This window comes from Canis lupus, chromosome 28, assembly GCF_048164855.1.
Source record: "Canis lupus baileyi chromosome 28, mCanLup2.hap1, whole genome shotgun sequence".
Classification (NCBI taxonomy): domain Eukaryota; kingdom Metazoa; phylum Chordata; class Mammalia; order Carnivora; family Canidae; genus Canis; species Canis lupus.
In genome coordinates, this window is record NC_132865.1 from 14,176,781 (window position 1) to 14,188,991 (window position 12,211).

The 12,211-nt window shown below is 36.8% G+C and overlaps 2 long non-coding RNA genes and 1 pseudogene across 10 annotated transcripts in view; all 3 read left to right on the forward strand.

Moving 5' to 3' along the window:
- LOC140620213 (uncharacterized) overlaps positions 1-12,211 on the forward strand; it is a 179,580-nt gene that overhangs the window by 84,919 nt on the left and 82,450 nt on the right. The window lies entirely within an intron of this gene.
- LOC140620212 (small ribosomal subunit protein uS13-like) overlaps positions 1-12,211 on the forward strand; it is a 69,273-nt pseudogene that overhangs the window by 28,682 nt on the left and 28,380 nt on the right.
- Positions 1-12,211, forward strand: part of LOC140620214 (uncharacterized) — a 36,305-nt gene that overhangs the window by 15,983 nt on the left and 8,111 nt on the right. For both annotated transcript variants that reach the window (XR_012019982.1, XR_012019983.1), the window contains 2 exons: positions 9,614-9,731; positions 9,967-10,086. This is a non-coding gene — a long non-coding RNA (uncharacterized lncRNA). The remainder of the gene's footprint in view (positions 1-9,613; positions 9,732-9,966; positions 10,087-12,211) is intronic.

A 12,211-nucleotide genomic window follows, 5' to 3' on the forward strand; every position in this document is an offset into this window, starting at 1 on the left:
GATCTCAGCCCAGATCATGATCTCAGAGTTGTGGGTTCAAGCCCTGTGTTGCGTCCCACACTGGGCATGGAGCCTACTTTTAAACAATAAATACATCAAACTTCCAGTAAGCCTCAATTTCCATAGATACAGTCACCCAAAATGGTATTTGGATGGCTAGGTGGCCATAGAAATTGTTTTCCCCCTACTTAATCAGCTTGGAATTTCTTCTTCCTCCCCTTCCTGTTATCTGCAGCTACCTGCACATGGTCAAAATTATTTGCCTCACCTGAATGCCTAGACAGTCAGATCTATGATGGCAAGATCAAAGTATCAAAGGAAAAGGGAAGTTGGAAGAATGGCTTCTTGTGACACCCTCTTGCCCCTTTTGCTACCTCTCTGAATTCTGCTTTGGTGTCCTAGTCAGTCTCTAGCCTTTATAGCCATGCTTCTTAAAGTGTGATCCTCATTGGACCATCTACATCAGGATCACCAGGGGAAGCTTATAAAAAAGGTAGATCTTTGAGCTATGCTTGTGGAATCAGAATCTCCAAAGTTGGGGCCTTGGGAACTATGTAAGTTTTTTTAGCTGTTTGTATGGCTTCTTAATTATTTTATTTTTTGAGGAAATAGTATATTCATGTGATTCAAAACTCAAAAAATGTACAAAGATATATGGTAAAAATTCTTTGTATTAATCCTGTTTCCTGCCTTCCCAGTTTTCCAATTTCTCTATTACAGACAACTACAGATTTATGTATTTCATTTATTGACATCTCTTGGGAATCTTTTTATATTAGGACAAAGGAGTCTTTACATTCTTTTTTACAATGGCCTATTTTTCCATTGAATGGACATACCATAACATATATGATTTTTACTGTATTTATTTGTACCAAAATTTATCATTTATCTTTTTTGTTTGTGTTATTTACATGCCATACAGACCTTAAAAATTATTTTATGGAGTCAAATAATCCATCTTTTCTCTTATGTTCTCTAGAGTTTGAGTTATATTTAGCAAGATGTTAGGCATTTTCCTTGGCACTTTCACATATTATGTTATTTTCTAAGTGTTTTGCTGTATAATTCCAGATGGAAAATTCAACAGGATAAAATAACTACCTCCCCATCAAGTGTTTTAAATGTTCATAGCATTGCTGTGTCAATTTAAAGCTCTATAGGAATAGAAGTTCACCTATGTTAGTAATTTTATGGTTCTCTCTCTGTTTTTTAACACTTAAATCTTTTCTTCTGTGTTTTAATAAGCCCTCTGGATGATTCTTACATACATCAAAGTTAGAAAACCACTTCTTCACCAGATCTCTTATCTATCTCCTCATCTCACCTCAGAAAGTTTCATTAAGCCTCAAAGATCCACTTTTATCACCACTGTGGTCTCTATATTTTCCTGTAAGAAGACTTAGTACGGTGTTAGGGAAAGCCCATTTCTTATGGTCTTACTGGCAGTGTCACTTAGACAGGGACATTGCTTGTCTCAGGAACTGAACTGAGATAACTGAATGTGTTCAAAACATCTTCACTACTCATGGTTTTGGTAGGTATTTTGACCTCTAAGAATTTCATTTCCTCATCTGTAAGACAGGAGACAACATTGCCTGTCTCAAGATTGCAGTGAAAGTTAAACAATACTATGATCTAAAGTGCACAGTAGAGGGCTTGATACACAGTGAGCCGTCAGCAAATGGCAGTTGGTATGAACAAGGTAGGCCAGAAGTTGTGAGGCTGTCTTGTGTCCCACACTGTACCAAGGGAGGAGATAAACACAGTTGGAAATAACAGGTGGTAACAGTGGAAAGGAAACAGGCTGGCCAATCCCTAGGGCTCAGAGAAGAAAGGAAAGAGGGCTTTTGAGAGCTGGCTAAAGACCCGGAATGTCCTCAGAGTTTTATGTTGGCAAGAGGCCTCAGCCTCCCACAGCTGCTCACCTACCAACTCTTTGGAATTTTAGATTTCAGGCACGAGATGATTTATATGGTTGCTTGAGAGCAGTGAATAAATGAAGGGAAAAAGTGTCCATAAAAAGACCAATTTAGTAAAACTTCTGGTTTTTCTTTCTTTGTTGGTGGTACCCTGCCAAGACCTCCATCCAAACTTGGCTCACGGCTCCTCTGCTCTGCGACCCACAGCTCACTAGGGAGGTCACAAGCTGGTTATTATCCCATAGCCACACTGCTTATCAAGCTTTGCCCTTGTCTTCTTCAGTGTGAATGCTTGGGCTCTTCACTATGCAATGAAAATAAACAGCTATGTAAATGGTCTCCTGGCTACTTGATCCAAACCAATAAGGAAAACCTGCTTTACAAGCTTCCACTGAAACTTCTAGTAGAATAAGCAACTGATAATTCTACACCAAATGTCTGGCTTTTAGCCAGGACTAACAACTGTTCCCTTTTTGCAAGCCACATTCTGGTGACCATGGAGAGTCAAAATAGACATTTTGATTCTAGAACATTTTTTAAAGAAGGTGAAATCACAGTGCCATTATGCAAGCTAACTATAGGTTTAGGATGAAGAAAAAGTTAGCTTAAAAACTTTAAATTGGTTGACTGCAAATCATTCACCAAAATATTACTGTCTTTCAAATTGTTGGTACTCATTGCTATTAGAATAGGGTTGCCACATTTAGTAAATAAAAATAAAGGGTGTCCAGTTAAAGTTGAATTTCAGATAAACAACGAATAGTTTTTAGCATAAGTATGTCCTATGTAATATTAAATATTTATGATATTTAGAACATGAGACATACTTATGCTAAAAAACTATTCGTTGTTTATCTGAAATTCAAATTTCACTAGTTGTTTTGTATTTTATCTGGCAACTTCAATTTCGATGTATTTTCTTTATGATGCCAAGAAATATGAGAAGGGCACGGTAACATTTTAAAATTCTGATGAGATAGTTGAACTCCTTTGCTAGGTCAAAGAATGATAATGACCTTTTCTTTTTTGCCATTTGTCTTTTATTAAAATTAATTTTATATTTTCCACCAAGCTCTGGAGTTAGAGTTTTTATTATCCTTTTAAAATATGTGTGAGGGAAAGAATTAATATGTATTGAGTTCTTGATAGATGCCAAGCATTTTTCTAGGCACTTCAGATATTATATTACTTTAAATAATTTTCCTGTATAATTTTAGTTTGAGAGTACTCCCCAGAATAAAATTATTGTCATCTGGATGGATCTTTATAATATATAGAGTGGCTAAGTCCATTTGAGTCAATAAAAATTTATTGAACCCAAGATGAGTTGTATACTGTACTATACAATAGCCCTAAGAAGGATATTTATTTATTCATTTATCTTTAGGAAAAAAATAGTCTTCATCTTAAACACTAATGCCCTTTTTAGCAGCAGAACATATTAATTCTAACTTGAGAGGAAAATATAAATGAACTATTAACAAATTTGCTAATTATTCTTGCTTGTAGATATAATTATTTATTCAACTAACATTCATTGAGTGGATATAAGTGCCAGGCCAAGAAGCTGAGGCTATAGTCTCTGAACACATATCACTTACAGTCTGGTCGGGGAGACAGACAGTATGACCTTGGTTGCAGGGAGCCTCCTAGAGTGTGAACAGTACGCATTCCAAAAAATTCCCCACAGGCAGACAGTCAACTGTGTGAGAGCACCTCAAAGACTCTGTACACTCAGCACGTGAATTCAGATGACCCACTTGGCACCGTCTGGAAATCCTACAGTTACAATAGGAAGCACGTTAATAGACTTCTCTAAGAGTTAGTGTAAATATAATTTACAGGAATTGCCTTAGTGACTGACGTCAGACTACGTAACACGGGTACACATTGTATTCATTGGACTGGCAATGTCCCATTGGTAGATGAGATCTACTTGAGTGTGATTTCAGTCCTGTTTTTCAAATAGTCTGGCACAGGCAGACAGAATATCCCATGGTAATAGGTAGAATGTGATAGGTTTTCTGTTTTTTGTTTTGTTTTGTTTATGAAGGAATCTCATGGGCGTTCTTGTGATAACTGTGCTAGTTTGCTATGACATGCTTGATAACAAACAGTACACATTTTCTAAAGATGCAAATTTCATATATTCATTTGTGTGACTACTCACATATATACTACCTACAAATAATCACAAATCTTTTCAAAGATTAAAGAACTAGGAGCTACCTCACAACTGTAAGTACTTGGTAAGATGCAGGGTATCTTAAACTCAGAGTTGAACTGATAACAGTGGCTGGGTGTTCATGTTCTTAAGGTCTTATGTCCTATGAGTATTTGAGATACTAAGTTAGACAGGTTGATGCCAGGCATGCAAAGAAACTTGTCCACAGCAACTTCTTGCAAGATACATCTATGAAGGCAAGGGAAACAAAAGCAAAAATGAATTATTGGGACCTAATCAAGAGAAAAAGCTTCTGCACAGCAAAAGAAACAGTCAACAAAACTAAAAGACAGCCTACAGAATGGGAGAAGGTATTTGCAAATGACCTATCAGATAAAGGGCTAGTATTCAAGATCTATAAAGAACTTATTAAACTCAACACCCAAGAAACAAACAATCCAATCATGAAATGGGCAAAAGACATGAACGGAAATTTCACAGAGGAAGACATAGACATGGCCAAAAAGCAAATGAGAAAATGCTCTGCATCACTGGCCATCAGGAAAATACAAATCAAAACCACAATGAGATACCACCTCAAGTGAGAATGGGGAAAATTAACAAGACAGGAAACAACCAATGTTGGAGAGGATGTGGAGAAAGAGAAACCCTCTTGCCCTGTTGGTGGGAATGTGAACTGGTGCAGCCACTCTGGAAAACCGTGTGGAGGTTTCTCAAAGCGTTAAAAATAGAACTGCCCTACGACCCAGCAATTGCACTGCTGGGGATATGCCCCAAAGATACAGATGCAGTGAAACGGCAGGACACCTGCACCCCAGTGTTTATAGCAGCAATGTCCACATTAGCCCAACTGTGGAAGGAGCCTTGGTGTCCATCGAAAGATGAATGGATAAAGAAGGTGTGGTCTATATATACAATGGAATATTCCTCAGCCTTTAGAAATGATGAATACCCACCATTTTCTTCAACATGGGTAGAACTGGAAGGTATTATGCTGAGTGAAGTAAGTCAATTGGAGAAGCACAAACATTATATGGTCTCATTCATTTGGGGAATATAAAAAGGGAAAGGGAATAAAAGGGAAAGGAGAGAAAGGGAGTGTAAAATATCAGTGAGGGAGACAAAACATGAGAGACTCCTAACTCTGGGAAATGAACTAGGGTTGGTGGAAGGAGAGGTGGGTGAGTGGTTCGGGTGATGGGGTGACGGGCACTGAAGGGGGCACTTGATGGGATGAGCGCTGGGTACTATGCTATATGTTGGGTAAATTGAACTCCAATTTAAAAAAAATAAAGAAAATAAAGCATTGAGACAACCCTTCAGTTTCTTTTAAACTTAAAAAAGAAATTAACTTCAGATGATTGAGTTAAATGTTTGGAGACATCAGTTTTTTAGATTCTGTAACTACTTAAGTCTTCCTTTTGGCACACTCTTTAAAGACACAATATAAGAGTATTTGAATATATCATTGAGGATATTCAAATTTTAATCAGTCTGAGTGTTCATGTGGTCCAGTGAGTTCACTCATTATATTCAGTGCCAGTGCCTTCAGTTCTCTTTCATTTCAGTTGAGGTGTGGGTGACCTGGAACAAATTCCAGGGTTTGGGTTACCCAGGACTACCTCCAATGTGTTTAGAGAGAGGAAGCCTGGTTAAGTGACAGTCTTAAGGGCAAGAAGTCATCAAAGGGCAGCATGCAGAACAAGATGTTAGTGTGTGGGAGAAGAATTCCTACTAGTTCTGCTTTGATGATAAGCAAGTGTGAGATGAGTTATAAACACGGGGCCATTCCCTTTTATCCATTGGGTGCCCTTCCATCTTTCCTGAATACATGCAGTGAATTTTGTCCTGATTTGCCATAACTCAGTGTCTAGTTAGAATAAACCTTACTATTTATTTCCTCATTCTGATTGTATTTGCAGCTCTAATTCTAATACCAGTCAACTTTTTGGAAATCATCAACTTAGGACTAATTAAAAGCAAAATAATTACCAGACATCCTGCCACAGTGGAATTTGCTTTTTTCAGTAATCTATACAGAGTCTCAATTTAATTTTTTACAAAATAATTAATCTAGTTGACTAATCTTTTCTGTCCCTGTTTAATTTAACTCAACAAATGTTTATCAAAGGCCTGCTTTGCGATCTGACAGCAATGTTCAAATAGGTAAGGATTAGAGTCTTAGAATTTTGTAGCTTGAAGCCAGGAATAACTTTATAAATCACCTGGCCCATGTTCCTCAGTTTACTTACATAGAAAGTAAGTTTTAGGATCAGGCCACCTACTTTAAATTACAAGTTACCATTTATTCTCTTTCAAAGTGCTATGTGTACTTTAAATGAAAGTTTGAGTTCATTCCAATCCATCTTTCCAAGGGAATGAGAAAGGGGATTTAGGACTAGAAATCACAGTATTGTCCTTTTTCTTCCTTGCTGGGAAAGAAAGGCACAACTCCCACCTCCTCAGAGGACATGGAAAGGCAGTAAACCAGCTTCTCTCCTATATTTGCAGATGAGCTCATGCGTCTCTTGGCTGCCTCTGCTCTTCTACCAAACCTTGTCTTTACCAATGCCTTATGTGGCTCACCTGCCAGGATTGTAGATGCTTTCATTACTGAAAAACAGATGGAATCCAAGGGCTTTAAAGGAACAGATAAGAGCAGCATTCCCAATTGCACATTTTTCTAAGACATTCAGTTCCAGGTATATATTCCAAAGCAAAGTTGTTGTTTTTTTTTTTCCATGATCGTTCATGATCTCATCATTGGCTGCAATAGGAACAAAGGAATATTTTACCATTCAATCTTGAGAAATACATACATATAAATTATCCTTTTAAATCATATAGGTAGGGATCCCTGGGTGGTGCAGCGGTTTGGCGCCTGCCTTTGACCCAGGGCGCGATCCTGGAGATCTGGGATCGAATCCCACGTCGGGCTCCCAGTGCATGGAGCCTGCTTCTCCCTCTGCCTGTGTCTCTGCCTCTCTCTCTCTCTCTCATTGTGTGCCTATCATAAATAAATAAAAAAATTAAAAAAAAATAAATAAATCATATAGGTAAACAAAATTTGAAAGGGTAGAGATCCTTATGTTGTGAGTGGTTATCTGTGAATGTTAAGTTTATGGGTGACTTTTCTTTGAGATCTTGCTTATTTCTGTGATTATTTTCAATGAATAAATAACCAGGAGAAAAATTTTAACATCATACTTCTTATGATTATGAAATTATGTTCATAATTTCTTAAAATTATGATGCTCTTGTCAAGAGCATACAGATGTGGTTGTAAGGGTAACTATATTCTCACCTGAAACTAATATACACTGTATGATAAACTAATTGGAATTTAAATTAAAATTTGGAATAAATAAGCTCTCAAATGAATAATTTCAACACATCAACTTATATGTAAATCTGAATTTAACTTTAAATATAAATTTAAGAAATGGCATTATAATAAAAAAATTAGAACAATTATATTCTTTGTGCAGTGTTTATACTATTGCAGAGACAAAACAAGCAAACTGAATGGTTAAAAAGAATTAAAGACCTTGGAATACTATGAATCAAACAAATGTCTAGGGATGCCTGGGTGGCCCAGCGTTTAAGCATCTGCCTTCCGGCTCAGGGCATGATCCTGGAGTCCTAGGATTGGGTCCCACCTTGCACCCCCTACATGGAGTTTGCTTCTCCCTCTGCTTATGTCTCTGCCTCTCTCTCTCTGTCTCTCATGAATAACTAAAATCTTTAAAAAAACAAACAAATGTCTAATGATAGGGATTGGTTAAATTCAATGCAAGACTATAAGCCTATAAAGAAGGATGTTGTATATTTGCATATATTACAAGAGAAAATGTCCATCATAAATGTTACATAAGGGGCACCTAGGTGGCTCAGTTGGTTGAGCGGTTGCCTTCAACTCAGGTCATGATCTCAGGGTCCTGGGATGAAGCTCCAATTCATTGGGCTTCCTGATAGGCAAGGAGACTGCTTCTTCTTCTCCCTCTGCCATTTCCCCTGCTTATGCTCATGCTCATGCTCTCTCTCTGTCTCTAATAAATAAATAAAATCTTTTAAAAAATTAATGTTACAGAACTTTATGTATAGTTTGAACCCATTTATGTTAGAGAGCACTGAAAGGACATATTAAACTCTTAGAAGTATTTTGTTTTATTCTGAGGGTGGAATTACAAGAAAAATTTAACTTTCCTACTTTTATACTATGTTAGTTTGCTAGCACTGGTATAACAAAATACCACAGATTGGGTGCCTTAAACAATGGAGATTTCTCACAATTCTAAAGGCTAGAAGTTCAAGGACAAAGGTGTCAGGAAGTTTGATTTCTTTTGAGTCCTCTCTCCTTGCTTTGCAGGTGACCACCTTCTCCCTGTCCTCACACAAGAATCCCTAGGTCTGTGGGTTATCTCCTAATCTCTTCTTATACAGACATCAGTCAGGTTGAATTAGGGCCTTTCCTAAAGGCCTTATTTTAACTTAATAATCTCTTTAAAGACTTTATCTCCAAATGCAATCACCTGAGGTACTAAGGTTAGGACTTCAATATATGAATTTGGGGAGTGAGGAGTAGCGGCACAAGTCAGCCCACAGCATATACTTTAGTATTTTCTTAATTTTTCCTCTGTAAATGTTTATTAATTTTACAACCATAAATATTAAACTTTGGAAAACACTATTCAAGTGAATAATAAATACTGTGTATTTCTGTCTTCCAGAAGGAAATGGTACCTGGATGATTGTTCTTATCTATGCTAGTATTTTCTAATGGCTGGGCTTGGGATTTCATTATTCATTTAATTTTATAATCATTACTATTTTATATTTTCTTTAAACATGGGTTGTTCAAGGTTCTATTTTTTCTAAATATAAAATTCCAGTATAACTATGGACGTTAAACATAGATAAAATAGTATTAGCTAAATGACCTTATATAAAGAATATGACTTCTTACCCTTGAGTTCATAAAGTCATCATGATGATGATAAATTCACATCTACACTGGGATTATTTTGAACAAGTCTGTTTCAGTGCCATTGATGAGCATGAAAAAGAGAGGTAAAATATTTAAGTTTGATTATTAGACCTGTAAATCACAGTCCTTCCTAAGTTTTATTAGTGATGCATTTTGTTGTCTAATATACATGCGTTATATTGCATTTGCTGTATTATGATATATAAATAAGAAAACTATTTTAGTAACTGGAAAAAGAAAAACATAATTTCTTTTAAAATCCTAGGAAAGTTTGTAGTAATAGAGTTTGAATATTAAATTTTTCTATATATAATCTCAATTTCCTACCTAATAAGCTAAGGATTTATGTATGTATTTATTCAGCCCTATATACTATATACTATATGAGAAAAGATCAAGCTGTAGGTTTCATTTCTAATGTGCTTGCAGTCAAGTTGATGAGGGACAGATAACAAAAATGAAAGGGTGACTAGTACAAGGTCGTAGGTAAATAATGGTAAATTATGATTGGTGTTGTAGGTCTAAGAAAACATAAAATTATTGTGGATTTGGATAATCGAAGGAGGTACTGGAAAGGAGCTGTGACTAGATCCAGGCCTTGAAGGATTGGCAATAAAGAGACAGAAGGAAGAAGGAGGTAGGACCTTCCAGACAAGATGATAATATGGAGATGAGGGCAGGGATAACAGTAATGAGAATGATGCATTTTGAGAACAATTAGTACATTTTTGAGTGAGAGAGGATGAGAATATGATATAAAAAACAAAGCTGAATAAATAGGTTCATGCTAAGTTACAGAGAACTGTAGAAGCAAGGGAGAGAAGTTTGGAACTGACCTCATTAGACAACTAGAGCCAATTTTTATTTCCAAGGAGGAGAAAGATGTCAAACCGAGATTAGAGAGACCCCACCCCCCACCCCACAGAAGTATGTAAAGTCATCCAGAGGAAGGAAATTTTTCAGAGAAGACAACCAGGTTTCATTTGCTTAAGGTAAGTAGAGAAGGATAGTTGTAAGAGATATTTCAAAGGAAGAAATGACCGTGATGTAATACAAAAGAAAATACTTATTTGACCCAGCTTGTTCCCCAAACTCTGTAGCACCCCAGAGATGGAGACATAAATTCCCTCCTGATCCCAGTTTCCAGAACCCATTCTAATCTCAGAAATTAAATATTTCTTAGCCTCTAGACTAACACTCAGTGGTTCAGATCAGTCTCTCATAGGACACAAGTTTGATTACTATAGTTCTTAAAAATTGAGCTTTTGACTTGATCCCTTATTAATTTCCTTTTTTAGAATCTTTTAATTACTCTAGTTCCCTTTTGGGATTGGGTCTTGCCTTGTTCTTGTCAGTTCCCCTTCCAAGAATAAATATGTTTTCCTTGAAATTAAAATACAAAAACAAAAAAACTTGAAGAAAAAAAAAAAAACAAAACCCAAGCCAAAATAGTAATGTGATTATCTGAATAGTAAGATTACTCCTACTTTTCATTTTGCTTTTCTCCATTATATAAGCTTGCTTGATGAAGCATGCAGTTTATTTTTAATGCAAAGATAAACAAAAGAAAAACATTTAAACTTAAGTATTAAAGGGAAAAATAATTGGTTAATATGAATTATTGCTTACAATACCGAAGTTGATGGTATTGTCATGATAAGGAACACATCTTGTCATAGGAAATAAAAAAAAGAAACTCATTTCCTGCTTATGGGTGAAGAGGGTGAGGACATTGCTTCATTCTTACAAATTCAGAGAAATCATCTGCCTTCTCAGTTCTCATTCTAACATTGAAATAGTGTTTTCTACATAAGCTTAGCCACAAGGGGCCGTGGGATAAGGCTGTGTGCCCTGAGGAGACAGGCTGGTTTCAGTCAGTAACTTGCTGGCATATAATACCCACTTCTTTTTAGGCAGTACAAAACCTCTTTGACCTGATCTGACAACTATTTCCTGATGGTTACATCTAGGCCAGACACAGAATAGAAATTTGACCTGAGAAGTCTTCCTTTAAGAACTGATCTAAAAATACTTTTCTCCTCTGGTTTTGGAGGATGTTTCTCTCTAATGATGAGAACTCTGATGACATATCAGGGTCTTCACAGCTGAACCTTGACTACCCACTGCAGGGGAGTCAACTTAGAGTATACAGGTGCCACATTAACCCCCATCCCAACTGAACCCTACATCCTCTCAGGGAGTATGGTACCACCATTAGGCAGTGATGTGGTAACTCTTGGGTAGAGGAAGGCAGTCTCTTTTCCCCCAGAAGAGCTCCAGTCAAAAGGGTTCCTCATCATTTAATCCAGCAAGTCTCAACCATTGCCATACCTCAAAATCACTGAGCAGGTAAAAATATATCACTATCTAAGCTCCACCCGTTTTAATTAAATCAGAATCTCTGGGAGTATGGCCCAACCATCAGGGTTGGTTTTTTGTTGTTGTTGTTGTTAAATACCGCATGGTTGAGAATCACCAGTGTAGGAAGTCAAGATCTTTCAAGGAACAAAACAGAATCAATGCAGTAACTCTGATCTGATATTGCATCTAGAAAACCCCAGTGTTCAGGAGAATCCTGGCAGAGTTACAACTCCCTGGAAGCTCACCTTGTATCCCATCAGACTTGCTTGCCCTGGCACCATAACTCTTGCTGCCTATTATATCCATGAATGACACTAGCCTATGAGACCTTGAGCCTATAGCTCTACAACTAAAATTTATGCTAACCTACTTGCCCCTGCCTGTGGCTAGATGCAAGTGCCCAGACACACCCTTCCACCTGGGTTCTACAGGAAAGCATTAAATGCTACTGTGTTTGATTTTTCCCCAAATACAGACTCTTCCTTTCTACAACTTTATCTTTGGGATCTGATGTGTTTTGTATATAATTATATCCTGTCATGTCTGTTCACCCTAAAACCATTGCTCCATGGAGATCTTTGTTCTACTTTACTGGCTCCAAAATGAATCTAACCTATCTGGGCAGTTAGCCATTATCATCACTTGCTCACCTTTAAAATCACCAATACTAGTGTCACTATGACACAATATTAGAAAAGTATAAAATTTTTTTAATTTTTTTTAGAAAAGTATAAAATTTTTTAAATCTTTGTAGAA